Source organism: Arachis ipaensis, chromosome B9 (genome assembly GCF_059453495.1).
Source record: "Arachis ipaensis isolate K30076 ecotype BB chromosome B9, ASM5945349v1, whole genome shotgun sequence".
Lineage (NCBI taxonomy): Eukaryota > Viridiplantae > Streptophyta > Magnoliopsida > Fabales > Fabaceae > Arachis > Arachis ipaensis.
Genome location: NC_142444.1, coordinates 78358020 through 78375467, shown reverse-complemented (window position 1 = coordinate 78375467; position 17448 = coordinate 78358020). Strand labels below are relative to the sequence as shown.

The following is a 17448-nucleotide window of genomic DNA, read 5'->3' as shown; positions in this document are numbered from 1 at the left end:
TGACAAGTCATCTTAGCCTAGTTTCACTAGCCTTTTTCTTTTGTTTTCAATTGATTTTATGCACTTTCTTAAGCCATAAGCAAGCCAATTGGGTAGATTTCCAAGTTTCCTTTGATTCAATCAACCATATATGAATTCATGCACTTTCATGAGATTTTATGCTATAATTGTCATATATTATGAAAGAAACACAATCTCATGATTTGGGGCATAGCTTTGATTTTTTGGATTGATTGATGATAGGTGAAAAGAGTTTTGAAGAAGGTTGAAGGAAGAAGGAATGGCTAGGAGCAAGAGAGAACAAAAAGTTTGAGCCAAAGTTTGCCTCAAACTTTAGCTCAAACTTTTAGAACAGTTGAAAACATGCCAGAGGAAAAAAGCTTGAGCCAAAGTTTGCCTCAAACTTTAGCTCAAACTTTTGGAAGAATTGAAAACACTCCAGAGGAAAAAAAGCTTGAGCAAAAGTTTGCCTCAAACTTTAGCTCAAACTTTTGGGAGAAAAGCTTGAGCCAACGTTTGCCTTAAACTTTTTGGCAAACGTTGGCATCACAAAACTAACACCCTGGAGGAGAAAAGCTTGCGCCAACGTTTTCCTCAAACTTTTTGGCAAACGTTGGCGCCACACTTGCACACCCTGGAGGAGAAATGTTTGCGCCAACGTTTGCCTCAAGCTTTTTGGCAAACGTTGGCGCCACACATATACACAAGGAGGCCAACGTTTGAGCAAAAGTTTGACCTCAAACTTTAGCCCAAACGTTGGTAGCAGCAAGTGAAGCCATCTGGTATAAAAAGTTTGAGTAAAAGTTTGCCTCAAACTTTTACTCAAACTTTTTATGATTTCAACCCGGTTCACAATGGATCTTTCTCCAACTCCAAGAGCAATCAACCAAGGCCTTTATCAACCCAATTCTATCAAGAGCAAAGGCCCAATTCAGGGCTTGAAGACCATTTGAAGAAAGTGTATAAATAGCTTAGGATTTAAGTTTTTCGGAGAGCTTTTCCTTGGAGAGAATTTGGAACACTTACAGAGAGCTCACCTTTACATTTTTTGAATTGTTGCTTTAGAATTCTAGAGAATTAGGGAGGAGAATTGATTTCTCTTCTTCCTTATTCTTGCTCAGCACTGTTTACTTTTCTTGTTTTGGATATTGGGTGGAGAATTGAAGAAATTCTGTTTCAATCTCACCTTGAGATCTCGTTTAAATTTCTGCATAATTAAATTTCCATTTCAGTTAACTGCTTCGGCTTCTACTCTTCTGCAATTTACATTTCTTCATTTCCTCTGCAATTGTTCTTGCTGGATCTAGGAAGGCAGTGAGATCTAGACTTGGCTATCTAGTCTCTTGAGTCCTGAGATCTACAGCTTTCAATTTCAACTTTCTTGTTTCGTTGCTACATCAAGCTTATTTTCATTTTCATTCAAGATCCGGTTTAACTGAGTCCATTGTTTACAATTCTGTTTGTTGAATTTTTCTTTTCCTTGTTTAATTTCTGCAAATCCAATTCCCAATTCCCTTTACAATTCAAGCCATTTACATTTCTTGCACTTTAAGATTCTGGAATTTACATTTCTTGCGTTCTAAGTTTCTGCTATTTAATTTCTTGTTCTTTAAGATTCAGCACTTTATTTTTTGTTCTCTTTAATTTCATGCAATTTACCCATTCCCTTTACTGTCCATGCAATTTAAATTCTGTTAATCACAAATCACTCAACCAAATCTTGATTTGCTTGACTAAATCAACCACTAAACTGAAATTGCTCAATCCTTCAATCCCTGTGGGATCGACCTCACTCACGTGAGTTATTATTACTTGATACGACCCGGTGCACTTGCCGGTGAGTTTTGTGTGTTTGGAATTCGTTTTCCAAAAACACCATCAAGTTTTTGGCGCCGTTGCCGGGGATTGAAATAGATTGACAATGATTAAGTGAGGTGGTGATCTAGATTAAGCATTTTCTTTTATTTTTGGACTAGCACACTAACTGTTCGAGACTTTGTCTCTACTAACTCTAACTGCACTCAAGTTACAGAGTGCTCTTTTTTAGTTTCTGGTTCTATTTGTGTTTCTGATTTTGTGATAGGAGGAAAGAGCGATGAATCCACACCTTTTGATCCTGAAACATTTTGGAGGTTGAGGAAAGAGGCAAGAGATAGAGGGGAGAAATACTGGGATTCAGAAAATTTCCACTGAGAGTTTCTCACCAGGAGATAAAGTGATTTTAAACACCCAACCAATGATGGTGCCTCCACAATTATCTGAGTACTATACTGTGAACCGGATCCTTCCACATGAACACCTAGAGATCATCAAAGAGGAGACTAGAAGGAAGTTCACAGTAAGAAGAGAAAAGCTGAGGCACTATGATTTTCAGCTTCCATGATCAAAGAATGAAGGATGTCAAGCTAGTGACAATAAAGAAGCGCTTTGTTGGGAGGCAACCCAACCTGAGGTAGTTTTCTTTTCATAGCTATTTTAATAAAAAGGTTAGTTAGCTTTATCTATATTGCAAGAAGCTAAGTTTGGTGTTGCACACCAAAACAATATAAGAGAGAATGAAGGATTATAAGTTTGGTGTTCCACCAAAATTTCATCATAAAACATATTCTCACCTTCTGCATCATGCTAGCTTCAAGCATTTAGATAAACTAGTTAACTATTTTGCTGTTTCCTAGTTTTCAGTTTTACTACTTTTAGCAAAGAAAAAGAGTTTCACATCTGGTTAGTTTGATGAACAAGAACCATTGGCAAGGTACTAAGTTTGGTGTTCCCACACCAAAGTAAGTACAAAGGCCCACAAATAAATCATGCATGCTAACTATTGTTTCTAAGTGCTTGGGAAACAAGCAACTTTCAATATCACTGCAGAGTACCATACAAACTTTTGAGAAGATTTACCATCATCAACCAAAGAGATGAAAGAGGAATGTGAAGACTAGCAATGATGATGAGAAAGAGGACAGCAAGTAAACTCCAAAAGGTTGTATTGTTCATTATCAGATATTGCTGTGATTGAAAGTGATATTGTACCCCTATCTGTCTTTCTGTTTAGTATAGTTTTTCTGCAATTCAATAAGCAAGATGCTTGATCATTTACAACATCATACTCTCCAAAACTTGTTTGCACTCAATTTTTCAAAAATGCATCACATGAAAGTTCTTTGAAAAGAAGGATTGAGGAATTAAACAATTTTGAGGCAAGCAAAAGATTAGGAGAAGTGGTGGTTCTAGTTGCATGCTTATGTATTGAGGTTGCATGTTTATGAAAACTTGCATGGGAGCTCATAGGCGGGACATAGAGTTCAAAGAAGTGTTGTGGAGATTCTCAAACACTTATTGATCCAAGAAGCAGCAAACAAAACAAAAGAAAATAAAGAAAATACAAAAACAAAAAAGAACATGGCCCAAGGCTCTGAGCATCAATTACTAGGCAGAAAAGAAGAAAGAAACAAGAACTCAAAGAGTTGTTATCCTAGTAAATGCTTGTGGTCAAATTGTGTCAAAGAGAGAGGCTTGTGTAAGTAAATCCCTAGGGGTGCTTTAACACCTAATACCTTTAAACCAACTGGTTTAGGAGTATTGATTGAAAGCTTACCTAAAAAGCCGTTTTGAGACATGACACTTAGAATCAAGGCCAAAACACAAGAATCATAAGATGCTTCAAGGTGATTACCTATAGAGAGATCTCCATGATATTATTTGGATGAAAGTTCTAAGACCTAAGACTCCCAAGATGTACGAACTAGTAAGCACTGAAGCCCTTGCATGAGCATATAATTTAGAGTTCACCCCACTGTCACTTGATCACTTCACTAACAGGATAGTACATGTAATTTTTCAAATCCATTCTGATTGAAAGAACCTTTGAGCATAATTCTTTTCTTGCTTGGGGACAAGCAAGCTTTAAGTTTGGTGTTGTGATGACAAGTCATCTTAGCCTAGTTTCACTAGCCTTTTTCTTTTGTTTTCGATTGATTTTATGCACTTTCTTAAGCCATAAGCAAGCCAATTGGGTAGATTTCCATGTTTCCTTTGATTCAATCAACCATGTATGAATTCATGCACTTTCATGAGATTTTATGCTATAATTGTCATATATTATGAAAGAAACACAATCTCATGATTTAGGGTGGAAAGAGTTTTGAAGAAGGTTGAAGGAAGAAGGAATGGCTAGGAGCAAGAGAGAACAAAAAGTTTGAGCCAAAGTTTGCCTCAAACTTTAGCTCAAACTTTTAGAAGAGTTGAAAACATGCCAGAGGAAAAAAGGTTGAGCCAAAGTTTGCCTCAAACTTTAGCTCAAACTTTTGGAAGAATTGAAAACACTCTAGAGGAAAAAAAGCTTGAGCAAAAGTTTGCCTCAAACTTTAGCTCAAACTTTTGGGAGAAAAGCTTGAGCCAACGTTTGCCTCAAACGTTTTCACAAACGTTGGCATCACAAAACCAACACCCTGGAGGAGAAAAGCTTGCGCCAACATTTGCCTCAAACTTTTTGGCAAACGTTGGCACCACACTTTCACACCCTGGAGGAGAAAAGTTTGCGCCAACGTTTGCCTCAAGCTTTTTGGCAAACGTTGGCGCCACACATATACACAAGGGGGCCAACGTTTGAGCAAAAGTTTGACCTCAAACTTTAGCCCAAACGTTGGTAGCAGCAAGTGAAGCCATCTGGTATAAAAAGTTTGAGTAAAAGTTTGCCTCAAACTTTTACTCAAACTTTTACTCAAACTTTTATGATTTCAACCCGGTTCACAATGGATCTTTCTCCAACTCCAAGAGCAATCAACCAAGGTCTTTATCAACCCAATTCCATCAAGAGCAAAGGCCCAATTCAAAGCTTGAAGACCTTTTGAAGAAAGTGTATAAATAGCTAAGGATTTAAGTTTTTCGGAGAGCTTTTCCTTGGAGAGAATTTGGAATACTTACAGAGAGCTCACCTTTACATTTTTTGAATTGTTGCTTTAGAATTCTAGAGAATTAGGGAGGAGAATTGATCTCCCTTCTTCCTTGTTTTTGCTCAGCACTCTTTACTTTTCTTGTTTTGGATCTTGGGTGGAGAATTGAAGAAATTCTGTTTCAATCTCACCTTGAGATCTCGTTTAAATTTCTGCATAATTAAATTTCCATTTCAGTTAACTGCTTCGGCTTCTACTCTTCTGCAATTTACATTTCTTCATTTCCTCTGTAATTGTTCTTGCTGGATTTAGGAAGGCAGTGAGATCTAGACTTGGCTATCTAGTCTCTTGAGTCCTGAGATCTACAGCTTTCAATTTCAACTTTCTTGTTTCGTTGCTACATCAAGCTTATTTTCATTTTCATTCAAGATCCGGTTTAATTGAGTCCATTGTTTACAATTCTGTTTGTTGAATTTTTCTTTTCCTTGTTTAATTTCTGCAAATCCAATTCCCAATTCCCTTTACAATTCAAGCCATTTACATTTCTTGCACTTTAAGATTCTGCAATTTACATTTCTTGCGTTCTAAATTTCTGCCATTTAATTTCTTGTTCTTTAAGATTCAGCACTTTATTTTCTGTTCTCTTTAATTTCATGCAATTTACCCATTCCCTTTACTGTCCATGCAATTTAAATTCTGTTAATCACAAATCACTCAACCAAATCTTGATTCGCTTGACTAAATCAACCACTAAACTGAAATTGCTCAATCCTTCAATCCCTGTGGGATCGACCTCACTCACGTGAGTTATTATTACTTGATACGACCTGGTGCACTTGCCGGTGAGTTTTGTGTGTTTGGAATTCGTTTTTCGAAAATACACATCAATGTTAATTAAGGTTTTAAGGTGTTTTGGGTAGCTGTTTGGAGGTTTGGAATGCTTGGTTTGGTGTAAGAACTTGAAAAAAAAATTTGAAAAGTAGAGCACCAACCCGCGCGTGCGCGCAGCTGGCGCGTACACGCGCCTCAAGCATTTTCGATCATCCATGCGGAAGCGCCATGTACGCGTACGCATGGATGCAAAAATTCTACCCCCAGCCAAAAACCAGGGAGTTATGCCCAGTTTGTGCCTATTATGTGCCTGAACCCCACGCGTGCGCACACCTGGCGCATACACACCCTTCAGCCAACAGCGCATCAGCGCGTACGCGTGCATGACGCGTCCGCGCCGCTAAAAAAAATAATAAAAAAAATAAAAAAATTATAATAACAAAAAAAATTTCTTTTCTTTGATTTTCTTTTATTGCATTTACTTATTTTCATTTATTGCATTTTAATTTTGTTTTTATAGCTGTTCTTATCTTCTTTTCTAGGTTTCTTATTTTAATAATGGTGTTGAATTTTCTTACTCAATTGTTGATAACTTCTTGATTAATCTTGGTGCTTTTTGACTTGTTTGATATTGTCGGGTGATGAAACTTTTAAATCAATGCTTAATCTTGTATGGCTCTTATATTCTTTGTGCATTGATATGAACTTGCATGTCTCTCATGACCCAATCTTTCTAGTTGAACTTGATGCTTTTGAATGCTCTTCATGCCTTGACTTTACTCTTGCATCCAGTGTTAGTTAATATGCTTTAGCTTATATTGTTTTCTCGCTCACATGTTGTAGCTACCATGTAGTGAGAACTTTACTCTTATTTGGCGTTAGCCCTCGCCTATGTTCTATTTGCTTTGATATCTTTGTTGTAGGCTTAATTTTGTTTCTTTTTCTTTCCTTTTGGGTTGGCCAATAAGAAGGAAACGAATAGAAAAGCTTCTAAATGGGGCAACAAACAAGTTCACCTGCACAACCCTTTGAAGAAACTCATCAATTGTAGCTACCCGTCCACCTTGCTCTTCCTTGCATGCACCGAGGACGGTGCAAATTTCTAAGTGTGGGGAGGTCGTCCGACCGATCTCCATGGGTAACAATCTCCTTTTTCAACACCAATTCTTAATTTTTTGTCTTTATTAGTTAGTTATTGCATTGCATGATAGATTGCATGTTAGTTTGATGCCAGGGCATTTTGGCCAGTTTCACTGACTTTTTCTTTATTGTTTTAGGGTAGTTTCATGAATTTTCTTAGTTAATAAGCAAGCTTTGGGTAGATAATCACTTACATCTTGATTCAAGCAAACATTATGAATTTCATGTGATCTTATGAGAATATGCATGAATTGAATGACAAATTGGATAATGCATGTCTCATAACTTGGATTAGAACTTTGATGCACATTATTTGCTTGATTTCAGGACAAAGGAAGCAAGGAAGAGCCACGTTAGCAGCCACGTTAATCTAATTAACGTGACCACTAATGTGGAATGGGAATAAACTTGCAACGTTAATGAGAAAAGTGATTGCCAATAATACCTTCGAAACCATCATGGCCCACGTTAATTACCACGTTAACTACATTAACGTGGTAGTTAACGTGGAGAGAAAGGGATCTCCAGCGTTAGTGGTAAAAGTGAATACCACTAACGCTCCAAATAGGCAATTAGCCACGTTAAGAGTCACGTTAACTCAGTTAACGTGAACTCTAACGTGGAAAGGGAAGACAATGCCAATGTTAGTGACACTCACCTTTGTCCCTAACGTTGGACTAAGCCTAATTGGCCACATTAAGAGTCACGTTAACTACATTAACGTGAACTCTAACGTGGGAGGAGCAAGGAATCGCCAACGTTAGTGACACTCACCTTTGTTACTAACATTGGACCAAGCCACTATGAGCCACGTTAGTTGCCACGTTAATTACATTAACGTGGAAGCTAACGTAGGAGAAAAAAAATGATGAGCCAACGTTAGTGACACTCACCTTTGTCACTAACGTTGGAGATGGCAATCACCACCACGTTAGTAGCCACGTTAAGACAATTATCGTGAGGCACTAACGTGAGAAGGGGCGTTTGGAGCGTTAGTGAAAAAGGTAAGTGTCACTAACGCTCTCGAGACTAAGGCATGCCCACGTTAAGAGTCACGTTAGATATACTAATGTGGACTCTAACGTGAGAAAAGGGGGGCTAAGAGCAACGTTATTGGCAAAGGTAAATGCCAATAATGCTTGCGATGGACCAAAAGGCAACGTTAGTGGTCACGTTAGTGCCACTAACGTTAAAGTTAACGTGAACCATCTTGGGCTAGGAACGTTAGTGAAAAAGGTGATTGTCAGTAACATTCTCGAACCCACAATTTTACTTGAGTAAATCTGAGCTAAAGTCCTAGCTAAAGTCCTAGCTAAAGTCCATGCCTACTTCACGCTTTCTCTGCAAGTAAATCTGAGCCCACTGAAGATTCCAACCTGCTTCAACTCAAGATCCAAAGGCCCATTGATGACAAGTCATCTTAGCCTATTTTAACTAGTCTTTTTCTTTTGTTTTCATTAGAATTATGCACTTTCTTGAACCATAAGCAAGCTAATTGGGTAGATTTTCATGTTTCCTTTGATTTAATCAACCATGTATGAATTCATGCTATTTCATGAGGTTTTATACTATAATTGTCACATATTATGAAAGAATGAATATCTCATGATTTTAAGCATAGCTTTGATTTGTTTGGTTGATTAATGATAGGTGAGGAAAGCTTGGAGAAAGGTTGAAGCAAGAAGGAATAGCTAGGAGTAAAGAGAAGACAATGGAATAAGTGAAATTGAACCAGGAAGCAAAAAGCTGGACCTAAAGTTAGCCTCAAACTTTTGCACAAACTTTTGGGTGAAAAGTTAGCCCCAACGTTAGCCCCTAACTTGGAGGCTAACGTTGGCATGATGAAAATCACTCCCTGGGTACCAAAAGTTTGCGCCAACGTTAGCCCCCTAACTTGGTGGCTAACGTTGGCACATGAAAATCACCCCTGGGCACCAAAAGTTTGCGCCAACGTTAACCCCCTAACTTTGAGGCTAACGTTGGCATGAAGAAAACCTCCCTGGGCACCAAAAGTTTGCGCCAACGTTAGCCCCCTAACTTGGTGGCTAACGTTGGCACATGAAAATCACAAGGGGAGGAGCAAAAGTTTGCGCCAACGTTAGCCCCCTAACTTGGTGGCTAACGTTGGCGCCACAAGTGCACAAGGTAAGGCCAACGATACGGCCAAAGTTAGACCCCTAACTTTGGCACCAACGTTGGTATCAGATGGGTATAGCTGCTGATATGAAAAGTTTGGGCAAAAGTTAGCCCCCTAACTTTTGCTCAAACTTTTGGTCCAACTTTTGCAAAACTCCAAACCGGTTCAATTGGTTCACTTTGGTTCTTCTCCAAACTTCAAGAGCAATCAACCAAGGCCTCTTTCAACCCAATTCCACCAAGAGCAAAGGCCCAACTCAAGGCTTGAAGATCATTTGAAGAAAGTGTATAAATAGGATAGAATTCAAGTTCTTCGGGGGAGCTTTCTTTTGGAATTTTCATAATAGTTTTCGAAGAGCTTTGGATATTGAGTGATCCTTAATTTCTTTGTCTTGGGGAAGGAGAATTCACTTCTCTTCCTCTCAGTTTTATTGCTTTCAATTTCAATTACAATTGTCTTGGATTTTGGGTTGGAGAATTGAAGAAATTCTGTTTCAATCTCAACCTTGGATCTCACTGCTTTATTTACTGCTTGATTGGATTTCAATTTCTGTTAATTGCTCTTCATCTACTTTCTTTGAATTTCAATTACAATTTCTTGTTGGATCTAGGAAGGCATTGAGATCTAGACTTGGTTTTCTAGTCTCTGGGTCCTGAGATCTAATTTCCCAATTTTACATTTTCTGTTTACTGTTTTCATGTTCATTTACTTTTCTGCTTCAAGATCCAATCTAACCCAAACCTTCTTCTACTTCTCTGCTTGATGCAATTTACTTTTCCTTGTTTAAATTCTGCAAATCCAATCCCCAATTCCCTTTACAATTCCAGCCATTTACATTTCTTGCATTTTAAGATTCCGCAATTTACATTTCTTGCATTCTAAGTTTCTGCTATTTAATTTCTTGTTCTATAAGATTCAGCATTTTAATTCCCTGTTCTCTTTACTTCCATGCAATTTAATTTCTGCAAATCACAAAACACTCAACCAAATCTTGATTCGCTTGACTAAATTAACCACTAAGCTAAAATTGCTCAATCCTTCAATCCCTGTGGGATCGACCTCACTCCCGTGAGTTTTTATTACTTGATACGACCCGGTACACTTGCCGGTTAGATTTGTGTGTTTTGGAGGAAATTTATTTTTCACCAAAATACTCATCACCCATATCTTAAGACTTGAACTAGAGTAGTATATATAGGAGTAGTTTTGAACTAGAGAGGGAGCTTTTGGCATTGGGAGAACTACTCTTTGTATAATTTTACTTTCTCTGCACTTTTAGTTTTACTTTGAGAATGTATTTTCCATCTTTGTTTTCCATTCACAGAGCTATGAACAACTAAACCCCTTTCATTGGGTTAGGGAGCTTTGTTGTAATTTGATGGATCAATAATAGTTTTCATTATTCTTCTTCTTTCTTTTCTCTTGATTTTACTAGAAAGCTTTCAATCCTCATCCAATTGGGTAGTTGTCCTGGAAAAGAAGCTATTCATACTTGGATCCCTTCGGAACCTTGGAAGAGGAATGAAGAGATCATGCTAGAAATGCTTTCTCATGTTGGACCAAATTGGGGTTTGGATGGATATAGTGACATATAATCCTACCAACATTTTGATTTAGGAATACATGTGGTATAATCAGTGACCACACTTCATCTCTTCTCATGAGCAATTAGACCAAGGAATTGGCTATTGATCAAGATTTGAGAGATTGAATTACCAAGGAATTGGAATTCAATTACTTAAGATTTCCAAAGAGATCAATGAATGCATTGATTGAGGAAGAGATGAAAATAAACTTGATCCGGAGAATACAACATCTCCTGAGCCCAATGAATTCCTCATTTTTGATCTTACCCATTCTCTTTACTTTCTGCCATTTACTCTTATGTTCATTTCCCCGAATTCCCATTTAAAATTCTACAATTTACTTTTCGTCATTTACATTCAGTCCTTTATTTCCAGCAATTACATTTCCTGCCATTTACTTTCCCCATTTAAATTTCTGCAATTCTCCAATCAAATTCTGCTTAGCTCAACTAGAACATTCCTCCAATTAAAGTTGCTTGACCAATCAATCCCTGTGGGATTCGACCTCATTCTATTGTGAGTTTTTACTTGACGACAATTCGGTATACTTGCCGAGAGAAAATTGTTGAGAGACAAGTTTCCGTGCATCAAGTTTATGGCGCCGTTGCCGGGGATTGATTTTGTATCAACAATGATTAAATTGGTGGATAACTAGATTGAGCATTTTTCTTTTGTTTGATTTAAGTTCTGTTTGAGTGATTTACTTTCAGTTTTAGTTATTTTCTTCCCTTTACCCCTACCCGTTTGTGTGATTCTCTTATTTGTTACAATTCAATTCACTAACCCAATAACTGTTTGATATATTGTATCACTCACACTAACAGCATTTTTTTAACAAGAATACTCTCTATCTCCCTTTCGCTTTGGCCTTGTTGGTTGTATGACAGGTAGAAGATGCGGGGCTTCAACTTCCTTTAATTCTAAACCTGAGAGGACCTTCCTTAGATTAAGGAGGGAAGAAGGAGGAAAGAGAGTTGTTGGTGCTGAGGAAGAGGAAGAGTACTTTGAACCAGTCATGGATGAGAATATGGAGAATCATCATGAAGAAGAAGCTCACAACCATGGCAGAGAAGGTCCAGTGCATCATGCTGGAGAAGAGAGAAGAGTTCTGGGGTCTTACATAAATCCAAACCCAGGAAACTGTGGAAGTAGTATCCGAAAGCCAACCATACATGCCAATAACTTTGAACTAAAGCCACAGCTCATCACCCTTGTTCAGAATAACTGTTCATTTGGAGGAAGTGTCTAAGAAGACCCCAATCAACATCTAACCACATTCCTGAGGATATGTGATACTGTGAAGTCTAATGGTGTTCATCCTGACACCTATAGACTGCTTCTATTTCCCTTCTTACTCAAGGACAAAGCATCTGAATGGCTGGAATCCTTCCCGAAGGAGAGTTTAACAACCTGGGAAGATGTGGTAAACAAATTCTTGGCGAGATTCTATCCCCCTCAAAGAATCAACAGGTTAAGAGCAGAGGTACAAACCTTCAGGCAACAAGATGGTGAAACTCTCTATGAAGCATGGGAGAGGTTTAAGGACTTGACAAGAAGGTGCCCGCCAGATATGTTCAATGAATGGGTGCAGTTACACATTTTCTATGAGGGTCTTTCTTAGGAATCAAAGAAGGCAGTTGACCACTCATCTGAGGGATCTCTGAACAAGAAGAAGACCATTAAAGAAGGCATAGATGTCATTGAGACTGTAGCGGAGAATGACTACTTCTATGCTTCTGAAAGAGGCAACACTAGAGGAGTAATGGAGCTAAACAACGTGGATGCACTGCTGGCCCAAAACAAGGTGATCACCAAGCAGCTGGCTGATCTTACCAAGAAGGTGGAAAGGAACCAAGTAGTAGCAATCACCACCTCATCAGTAACCCAAGAAGGAGTAAATGCAAAAGAAACAAGCCAACTACATTGGAAACTCACCTAGGCAGACCCATGATCCATACTCCAAAACTTACAATCCTGGTTGGAGGAACCACCCAAACTTTGGGTGGGGAAATCAACAAGATCAAGGCCAAGATCAGAGACGTCACAACCACAACAACAATGCAGCTCACCAATATTCCACACAGAGATCATATCAGCACCCACCTAAGAACACCTCTCAACATCCATATCAAAACCAAAATGGCCATTCTCATCCCTCCAACTCCAACTCACCATCATCTGAAGATAGACTCTCAAGGATTGAGACCCTACTTGAACGAATATGCAAAGAAGTCCAGGATAGTAAAATGTTCCGAGAGGAAGTGCGGTCCAATATGCAGAATCAAGATGCTGCCATCAAGAAACTTGAGACACAAATTGGTTACCTATTCAAGCAAATTCCCAGCCATAACCTGTGCAGCAACACCGATCCAAACCCAAGAGAGGAATGTCAGGCTATCACCCTAAGAAGTGGGAAGGAATTGAAGGAAATTCCAAGAAATCACAAGAGAAGAACTCAAATGAAGGAGAAAAAGAACAAGATGAAGTCCAAATTCCCATTCCCAGATCACAGCAAAAAGGAGAAATGCTGAAGCCAGACGCCCCAAAAGCTCCATACCCTCAGCAATTGAAAAGGAAGGGGGATGACAACTAATTCTTAAGATTTATGGAAATCTTCAAGAAACTACAAGTCAACATACACTTTGCTGAAGCAATAGAGCAAATGCCGCTCTATGCCAAGTTTTTAAAGGAATTAATGACCAAGAAGGGAAGCTGGAAGAGCAATGAGACTGTGATACTAATCGAAGAATGTAGTGCCATCATTCAGCACAAACTACCCCAGAAATTAAAGGATCCTGGGAGCTTCCAGATCCCTTGTATTATAGGGGAAATCACAGTGGAGAAGGCTCTGTGTGACTTAGGAGCCAGCATAAATCTGATGTCAGTAGCTATGATGAGAAAAATGAGGATTGAGGAGGCTAAGCCAACAAAAATGGCCCTACAACTGGCAGACCGATCGTTCAAATTTCCTCATGGCATAGTAGAAGATTTACTGGTGAAGGTAGGAGATTTTATCTTCCTAGCAGACTTTGTACTGCTGGCCATGAAGGAGGAAGCCAAGGCCTCCATCATCCTGGGAAGACCGTTCTTGGCCACTGCTGGAGCTATCATTGATGTCCAAAAAGGTGAACTCACCCTGAGATTACACAATGAGAAGATGACATTCAATGTGTTCAAGGCCATGAGTTACCCACCAGAACCATTGGGCCAATGTATGAGATTGGATTCACTGGAAGACGCAGTACAAGAGATTTTTGAAGAAGAAGAACTTGAAGATTTAACAGAGGAGGAATCAACATCTAGCGAAGAGGCTGCAACAGCAGAGATTCATATACACGGTGTACCAAAGGAAGAGAATGAAAAAAAAGAAGCACCCAAACTTGAACTCAAAACACTGCCACCAACTCTCAAGTATGCATACTTAGGAGAGAATGAAAGTTACCCAGTGATTATAAACTCAGCCCTCAGCCAAGATCAAGAGGATGAATTACTTCAAGTATTGCGAAAGCATAAGGATGCCATTGGATGGACCCTCGCTGACCTGAAAGGAATCAGTTCGGCCATATAGCATAAGATACTATTGGAAGATGATGTCAAACCATCCATTCAACCCCAAAGGAGGCTGAATCCAGTCATGAAGGAAGTGTTATAGAAAGAAGTCATGAAGTTATGGCAAGGAGGGGTGATCTACTCGATCTCAGATAGCCCATGGGTCAGCCCCGTGCAAGTTATCCCAAAAAAAAGAGGAATCACTGTAGTTCCCAATGAGAAGAACGAACTAATCCCTACAAGGACCATCACAGGATGGCGGATGTGCATAGACTACAGAAAACTCAATGAAGCTACAAGAAAAGATCACTTCCCCCTTCCTTTCATGGATCAGATGCTGGAAAGACTTGCAGGACACGCATATTACTGTTTTCTCGATGGTTATTCAGGATATAACCAAATAGTGGTTGATCCGAGAGACCAAGAGAAAACCTCATTCACTTGCCCATATGGAGTGTTTGCCTACAGGCGCATGCCATTTGGGCTATGTAATGCACCTGCAACTTTTCAATGCTGAATGCTCTCCATTTTCTCAGATATGATAGAAAAATTCATTGAAGTCTTTATGGATGACTTTTTGGTATTCGGAGATTCCTTCCCTAATTGCCTAAATCACTTGGCCCTGGTATTAGAAAGATGTCAAGAGACCAACCTGGTCTTGAACTGGGAGAAATGTCACTTTATGGTGACAGGAGGAATAGTTCTTGGCCATAAGGTTTCTAACCAAGGCATTGAGGTAGACAGAGCTAAGGTGAAACTCATTTAAAAATTACCCCCACCAAGTGATGTCAAGGCAATTAGTAATTTTTTAGGGCATGCCGGCTTTTATAGAAGGTTTATTAAAGATTTTTCAAAAATAGCCAAGCCCTTAACCAATCTCCTTGTATCTGATACACCATTTGTCTTTGATGAAAATGTATGCTAGCATTCAAAAACTTGAAAAAGAGGCTGTCATCTGCCCCTATCATTTCTCCACCTGATTGGAACTTACCATTTGAACTGATGTGTGATATATCTGATTTTGCAGTTGGGGCAGTGTTAGGACAAAGAAAAGATAACTTGGTCCATGTGATATACTATGCCAGCAAAGTCCTCAATGACACTCAAAGAAATTATACCACTACTGAAAAGGAGTTGCTGGCTATAGTTTTTGCATTTGATAAGTTTAGATCGTACCTCATTGGTGCCAAAATGATCGTTTTCACGGATCACACAGCACTTAAATATTTGTTTGCCAAGCAAGAATCAAAACCAAGACTAATATGATGGATCTTGTTGTTGCAGGAATTCAATATTGAAATTAGAGACAAGAAAGGAGTGGAGAACAAAGCAGCAGATCACCTATCCAGAATCCCTCATGATAAAGAAGGATCACATGATACAAGTGTAAATGAGTTCTTCCCAGATGAGCATCTGATGACGGTTCACAGAGCACACGGGTTCGCAGATATTGCCAATTTCAAGGCAACTGGGGCTTTACCTCCAGAAATCAACAAACATAAAAAAAGAAAGCTCATTAATGGCGCGAAGTATTTTGTTTGGGATGAACCATACCTATTCAAGAAGTGTGCAGATGGAATCCTTAGAAGATGTGTTTCAGAAGAAGAAGGAAGAGAGGTCTTATGGAACTGTTATGGCTCGTGCTATGGAGGTCACTTTGGAGGGGAAAGAACTGCAGCCAAGGTGTTACAAAGCGGATTCTTTTGGCCCACCCTTTTCAAGGATGCCAAGGAAGTAGCAAAGAGCTGCAATGAATGCCAAAGAGCCGAAAACCTACCTAAAAGAAATGAGATGCCACAGAATTTCATCTTAGAACTGGAACCGTTTGATGTATGGGGAATCAATTTCATGGGACCACTTCCAACCTCATATTCAAACAAGTATATCCTAGTAGCAGTGGATTACATTTCCAAGTGGGTAGAGGCCATTGCAACACCAACAAATGATAACAAGGTGGTCATGAACTTCCTCAGAAAGAATATCTTTAGCCGGTTCGGAGTCCCACGAGCGCTCATTAGTGATGGAGGGAGCCATTTTTGTAACAGGCCATTAGAAGCTCTTCTCCTATGATAAGGGGTAAAGCACAAGGTTGCCACACCTTATCATTCCCAAACAAGTGGGAAAACCGAGATATCTAACAAGGAGTTAAAAAGGATTCTGGAAAAGACTGTAGGAGCATCAAGAAAGGACTAGTCGAAGAAGCTAGATAATGCTCTTTGGGCATACAAAATGGCATTCAAAACACCAATCGAGATGTCCCCATATCAACTGGTGTATGGAAAGGCCTGTCATTTACCATTAGAGCTTGAACACAAAGCCCTCTGGGCTCTCAAGCTACTAAATTTTGATAGCCTTGCCGCTGGTGAAAAAAGAGTCCTGCAGCTGCAGGAAATGGAGGAGTTCAGATCTCAAGCCTATGAAAATGCCAAGATCTATAAAGAAAAGGCAAAGAGAAGACATGACCTCAATATGACACCCAGGAGCTTCGAAAAGAGACAGCAAGTGCTCTTCTACAACTCCAAATTGAGACTTTTCCCTGGGAACCTCAAATCAAGGTGGTCTGGACCCTTTCTTGTCACAAAGGTCTCGCCGTATGGACACATAGAAATCATGGAGGAAAGCTCAAGGAGGACCTTCACTATGAACGGACAAAGGCTCAAGCATTACAGGGGCAACATGGGGGAAAGCCCCAAAGTGAAATATCTTCTCAACTGATGGAGAATCATCGAGCTAGCGACGCTAAAAGAGCTCTACGTTGGGAGGCAACCCAACCTAAGGTAGTTTCCTTTTCATGATCATTTCAATAAAAGTTACAAGTAGTTTACCCTGTATTACGAGGAGGTAAGTTTCGTATTGCACACCAAAACAATCCAAGCGTGAATGTGTAATTCTAAGTTTGGTGTTCCACCAAAGAATTCAGTTAGAATTACACTACACCTCTTCAAGAGCAAATCGCTAACCCCAACCAATCAGGGAAACCACTTGACATGGGTTTAGTTTCTAGTTCATAGTCGTTTTAGTAATAAAAGCACATAAGATCCTCTGCATGTATTCAATCTGTTGCATTAGGCAAGGAACTAAGTTTAGTGTTCACACACTAAATCAGGTTCAGAAACTCACATGCATACATGCATGCTAACTAATTCTCAAGTGCTTTGGGAACAAGCAACTTCCAATAACTTTGCAGGAATTCAATCAAATCTTTGGGAACAACGATGCACCATCATCTAAGGAGGCAAAGAAGGATGCAAAAGCTGTGGACGATGACAACAAAGGGATGGCTAGAAGTCACCACCAAAAGGTTGTAGTGTTA

The 17448-nt window shown here is 39.3% G+C and overlaps 1 non-coding gene across 1 annotated transcript; it reads right to left on the bottom strand.

Moving 5' to 3' along the window:
- Nucleotides 1–12054: 12054 nt before the first annotated feature.
- LOC148545113 (small nucleolar RNA R71) lies at nucleotides 12055–12161 on the bottom strand. The gene has a single exon (XR_015901005.1). It is a non-coding gene; the product is annotated as a small nucleolar RNA R71 (small nucleolar RNA).
- Between the last annotated feature and the right edge of the window lie 5287 nt (nucleotides 12162–17448).